This window comes from Macrobrachium rosenbergii, chromosome 47, assembly GCF_040412425.1.
Source record: "Macrobrachium rosenbergii isolate ZJJX-2024 chromosome 47, ASM4041242v1, whole genome shotgun sequence".
Taxonomy (NCBI): Eukaryota; Metazoa; Arthropoda; class Malacostraca; order Decapoda; family Palaemonidae; genus Macrobrachium; species Macrobrachium rosenbergii.
In genome coordinates this window covers 38,001,460-38,008,204 of record NC_089787.1, presented here as the reverse complement: position 1 = coordinate 38,008,204, position 6,745 = coordinate 38,001,460, and positions in this window count along the sequence as shown.

Below are 6,745 nucleotides of genomic sequence, written 5' to 3'. Positions count from 1 at the left end.
TTATTGTGCTATATAATCTGGTCAGTGTTACCATTGTGTTTATCCATCTGTGCAGCATTGCAAACTAAATGGAAGGCTCTATATTAATTGTTATTTATTTATATATATATGGATATCCACAGAAAGTTTTGGGGACTGCGGCTGCATGCGGATAATGCAGAGTAGCGGATAGTGCATATGTGGATAATTGAGGGAATGTTTAATTTTTTAGCCTAAATTCAGTCTGACAATGCTGTGATAGTTTGTAGGAAGCAGGTTATTTCTGGACAAAATGTTATTCACTTTCAGGTTATTCACACATTTAAACAATTGTCAGACTGCTGTATCCCCCATATTCTCAGGCTCAGCAGCTGCTGTATTATTTCCTCCCCAAGCTTTTGCATTATCTGAGTAAATCCTTGCTGCCTTTGTACCCGTTTCATAATTTTTAAAGGTTGTTTCAGTCTGGATGACACTGCTCACCTTTTACTTTCACTTTTTCTTGTTTTGTTATGGTAAAAATTTTTTAGGTTTTGCTTTTTATCACTCATTTGAACATGTAGACGAGAAGATTCAGAACTTCTGTTTCAAATCATCATAGCAATACTTTACTGGATTTCTGGGCTCCTTGTGACCCATTGTACATATACAAGTTTTTTGTGGTTTGATGTAATCTTTCTCATTTTTTCAGACTTTGAGTTAACACATTCCTTGTATGGATGTTGACAACAGCATTCGCTCGCAGGTGGGATGTCTGCTATAGGCAAAATTGATACAGGGTACCCTGAGCATGCTAATGAGCCAGTGTCTCCCCATTTACTTTTGATACAAAAGGACTGTCTCAGATTCTTCCTGTTCATACCTCTGCTGAGGTATGAAAAGAAAAGTTAATGCTTCCTTTTTGCATGGCACCTTTATAATCCTGGATTGTGGGTGTGCAGTTCAAGTGCGGAAAGTCACTGCTGTACAATTTTATATGGTATCGCATTGGTCAGCTTGCATGCAGTTATGTGAATCCTTGATCATGTGAACCCCCAATGTAAACATACACAATCTCGGGATCAAGCATGGTCATGCTTGTGTGGGACCCCTGCAGGCCAAGTTGAAGCAGCATTTTTGTGACCTCAGGGAGATCACTTGGGTTTCTTACTTGCCCATGGTGTTTTGGATGAGGTGAATGCTCAGATCTGTGGGTTGGGAATTTCTTTGGCATCCAGTAGATTTTGGAAGCTCCTCCTCCCCACCGCTTACATGTCAGAGGAGTTATTATGCACTTGAGGATGTGAAGGTAGCTATTTTGTTGTTGGACTCATTACTTGACAGACCAATGAATGACTTCCCACTAGAGAGACTTTGTCAGGAAGGTGGCTCTTTCTCTGCTGCAGAAATAAACACCATGGAGCCTGTTTCCATGGCATCTCTCCAGGTTATCTCATGGCATGACCTATGGTCAGACATGTTGACAGACTTTGCAGTGACATATCTTGTTTTGTGATGAAAGGGCAAGCTTTAGGAGGTTGCTGGTGTTGGAAAGGAAGGTACTGACTTTTATTATTCACTAAAGAGGCAGCAAATTGGCTAACATGGTTCTTAAAAGAGACATGGTTGCCCTACTCTTATCCCAAAAGGTTTCTTATGACAACAGCCTCTCACTGAGGAACAGTTTGGTGCTGGGCTCATCATTACTGTTTCCAAAGAGTAGCGTAAAGGCAGCAGTTGAGTTGAAAAGCTTGTATTCCTGGGTCTCATCAGCCATGTGGTCTTTCAAACCTGTTGTGGAGGCAGATGCACCCAGAGCTAAACCCTGTGATGTAGCTGAATCTTCATTGTCTGGTGAGTCAGGGAAGCCTGCTCCTCCTAAAGCCAGACGAAGAATCGAGTATTCGCTGGAGGAACATGGGTAGTATCAGGATTGCATTCAAGGACCATCATCCTCTCCTCTCACGAGTAACAATGCCTTTCTGACCATATCCTCTGTGCTCACCAGTCTGGTGGGAGTCCAGTGATCATTCTCTCCCCGTGGAATTAGCATGTGCTACAGACTTGTTTCAAGATGAAAACAACCTGCTTGGTGTTGGAATCCATCAGGGAGGGCAGCTTCATGCTTTTGTTAGACCTGAAGGATGTGCACTGTCAAGTACCCATTCATCAGGGTTCTTGTAAGTTCTTCCACTCTTTGTGCAATGGTTCTGTATACAAGTTCAAGATAGTATGTTTCAGATTGATGATGGCCCCACAGTTGTTCACCTTGGTTTTGGCTTAGGCCCCTTCAGGGGGTGTAACATTTGTTGCATTATCTGGATGATTGGCTAGTCCTGGTGTCCACAGAAATGCGGTTGCTCCAGGATAGAGACCACCCTCTCCTTTTGCCACGAGTTGGGGATTTTGATGAATTGGGAGAGGTTGGAACTTGCTTCCAAGCTGCAGGCGAAGTATCTGGGCATACTCATAGATTCAGCAGTGGTGAAAGTCTTTCCATCAGATTCTTTAGTGACCAAGTTCAGAGAGGTTACAGTGCAGTTCCTTGCCTGACAGGAACAACCAACTCAGTTTTGACAGGTGGTCTTTTGAGAAGCTTGTGCCATTCAGGTGGGGTCACCTATGCTTGCATCAGTGGTAATTGAATCTTTATTGGTTAGCTAGTCAGGATTCTCCTCAACTCATGCTCCAGAGTAGAGACAACAGGAACCTTTTGGTGGGAATTGAACTCTCCTCCTCCTGGAATGCTTCTGATCTCAGACACACTAGAGAAGGATTGGGGGCAAGTTCATTTTAGGTGTGTGGTTGAAGGAGACACCTTGTCTGCACATCAGCATTCTGGGATGTAGGCAGCATGGTTAGCACTGCAAACATTTCAAGAGCAGTTGGTTGGTCAATTGCTAATTTTGATGAGTGACACCACAGCTGTGTCAGCGAAGGTGGGCACACTCCCCCCATTTGTTGACATTAGCACAGCACATACACGAGTGGGTGGTTCGCGAGCTGTTGAGTTATCAGTCTGGCACGTTCCTGACGGGGGGGATGTCTTGGTGGATAAACTCATTTGTCAGGATCAGGTGGTCGGGATGGAGTGGTCTCAACACCCTCGAATAGCAGCCAGGCTATTTGAGCTTTGGGGTGTGCCGATGTTTGATCACTTCAAGACCAGGTTAATCAGAAAACTTCCAGTCTTCTATTCCCTAGTTCTGTATCCCTGGTTAGTGATGGAGGATGCCTTCCAACAACTGTAGGACAACCTGGATATATATGCATTTCCACCTTTCAGCTTCCTTTGCAGATTAATAACAGAACATTCATCATCCCTGGTCTCAGGATGAAACTTACAACTCCTGAACGGCCACAGGCTGAGTGGTACTGTGATCAGCTAACACTCCTGTGTCAGCTGCACATTTGAGTGTACCACTAAGCAGTGTACTCCCTGCAGCTTCACATGTGAAGGCTGTACTTGCAGGGCTGCATTAGAGGTGTCTGGGTACCTTCGTTGTACCTCTGGGAGCGTGTACCAAGGAAAGTGGCATATCTTCTATGAGTAGCATCATAAAAGGAGTGTCTCTCCAGTCAGGGAGTCTGTTGATTGGATGACAGTCTTCCTCATCTACCTTTGCTAAGACAAGCTCCTCTCAGTCTGCCATGATTGGCTATTGCCCAGCCTTGCGTGAAGGTGCTGGATGTCAACACTTAAGTGAGACGTTTTGAATAGTCTAGTCCTCCCTGTGAGTTAAGGCCTACAAATGGGTTGCCCTACTTGTTCTCCATAGCCTTACCAGGGCTTCTACTGAGCCTTTGTCACAAAAGTCTTGGACAGAGATCTCAGCTTTTACATTGGTGAAAAGGGTTACGGAGTCACTTGGACTGTCTGAATTCATTTGACATCAGAGGGTCGGGGGATCTGTCATGTTTTCTTTGTGTCTAAGATGTATGAGCTTCTTGATCTCTCTCCTACTAGACATTGTTGATGGTGACCCAGATGAGATGATTTTTTGCTTGGTTCATGGCATTAAGTACTATGTACTTGCAAGGGGTCCACTCTCAGAGGCAAGAGTGAAGACAACATTTCAGTAGTACAGGCAAGGGTATTTTAAAACAAGTAGGTTATTAGGCATTACCGGCAAATGTTAGCCTCTCTAGCACTGTTTGTCTCGCCGCAAAGTCTTCGTGTGACTCTGTATTTGTTTCCTTGGCACTAGTACCTGAACCCTGATGATGTGTAGAGGTAGAGGAAAGTACTTGGTTCAAATAATTTCTTTTCACCCTTCTCCTGCCTGAATGTGTATGTGTGTGTGTGTGTGTGTGTGTATGTGTATATATATATATATATATATATATATATATATATATATATATATATATATATATATATATATATATATATTTACATTTATATTACTAAAAGGACCTCATTCAAACTGGATGGTATCTAATGGAGTTTTTATTCAAAAAGTTACAAGCTTTCTTGGACAAACAGTCCACATTATCAAGTATCCGTACAATGAGCAGACGCGTAGTCCAGCTGTATTTATATCTGTGTGCTGGGTACTTTTAATCCTATAATCGCCTAGCTCCTCCTGTACGGATACTTGATAATGTGGACTGTTTGTCCAAGAAATCTTGTAACTTTTTGAATAAAAACTCCATTAGATACCATCCAGTTGGAATGAGGTCCTTTTAATAATTCTACTAATGCACAGAACAATTGTGTATGTGATAAAGTTAATATATATATAAAATTATGTATATTACTTATTCGTGGATGGCTGCTTGTGTTCACAAATATTAAGCCGCGAATACGCCTTGATTTATAATTCACTATACCTTGGGAATAACTTACACTCAAGGGGAATTATATTTGATGGGTGCTTCTGCACCGGCTAGGATTCGAACCATGGCTTGGTTTAGAAACTGCGATAGACAGACTCTTGGACCACCTGGCTACCAAGAGTGAGATAAACTTCAATTACCAGCGTTTAACTTAAAGACATGATATTATTCAGTCAAAAATGTGGAATTATTTTGTGATTTCGAAATTTTACTCAATTGAATTTCATGCAGGGTTTTCTAATTTGATGTTTAAGATTATTAAAGAGAAGGAAAAAAGCCAACGACTATTCTGCAAAATTGGCAGAATTATTTGGCAGTCATAGAGCTGTCAAAGAAGGTCCAAAAAAGATGACTGCAGTGGTATGGCCATATGATGAGAAGGGATGAGACGTGGTGGGGGTCGGGGGTAGAATGATGCAGATGGAGGTCCCTGATTGGAGACAGAGAGGAAGACCGGAGCGAAGGTTGATAAATGTAGTTAAAGAAGATCTGAGAGACAAACAATTGTCAGAGAACGATGTGTTTGACCGAACCAGGTGTAGGAAAGCTGTCAAAAACATCGACCCCATATAGAAGTGGAAAAGATGTAGAGAAAGAAGAAAGTTCATGAAAGGAAAGTAGTAGCCTGGTATTCTGTGCTAGTTTAGGATTTCGTATTATTGTTAAGTTTTAACGTGGGCCAGTAGATTTGAATGGCTAGATAAATCCGGTATCCGTCTTCAGACGAATTCCTGACTCCATACAGCTGAAGGTTTAAATTCTAATACAATTATTATTATCGTCATTATTAGTAGTAGCAGTATTAGAGTAAACCGTGTAACTGGATTGAGTTTAGTTACCCCCATTGAAAAATTTAGGTTTTCTCTTGGATGTGTTTAAGCTTCGGTGATAGAGAATGAGGCGTGTTTTAAGGGACTCTTGACTAGACAAATGACACTCACTTGTGAAAAGTAATAATCGCTTTCAGGAATGAAGAATTTATTCCTACATCACCTGTCATTGTCAAGCTTCCTGGTGGATACTGTAACAGAACTCGTTTAGAATAATTTTCATGATAAAACTTGAAGTTGGTCTCGCAAGTTACCATGACATATACACCAGTAGGCACACGCCGCTATAATTCACAATCAGTAAACAATAATGTAGAATTTTCACGTTACTCCTGGTAGGAAAACACTTTTGTGAAGGTAACGTGTGAGCATGAGTCAACATTTTATCGGATTTTCTATAGGATTACGTATGTATTTGTATGTAAAATCATATTCATGAGATCCTAGCGTTATGATTGGTCGTAATATACAAAAGCAGATATTGCATTTTCAAGGAACATTGAGGATACAGCTCTGAGAGAACGACTGTATTTCATGGGGACCACAGGTATACATTGTAATCCTGATCCCATTAGCCCCTGTGTTCCAACCGAAAACGAGAATGCTTTCAGCCCCCACCCCCCCTTTTTTTTTTCAGTGAACTCTTCAAGTTATAATTGAGTTTTTGCAATACCGTAGTTATTCTTCAGTGGTGTCACTCAACGGTCATGGAATGGAAGTTGAAGATGAAGGTGTATTTCAATAGGTCTGCTGGAGTTACAATTACATTAATATAAAGTAGTGAAAAGAGACCACTGGGTCACATACCTTGACTGCTTAGGGCCAAATATATTTGAAGTTGAAAACTGAAGCAATGCAAGGTTAGCAGAATTGGAAGAGACCAAAGCAACTGGGGTCCAAAGGAACGCTGCAAATACCCTTTATTAATGTCTACCGTGTGTCCGGTAAGGAAGACAGAAATGGTGATCCCTTACTGGCTCACATGGGTAACAAAGTTAAAATGACCACATAGCTCTCACAAAACACCTGTTACACTGAAGTGTAAAAGTGCCCACGAGAGAGCAGTTATTGACTTTTGGAATGTAAATAGGCAGCGGTTTTTACTAACGTAGATCGAT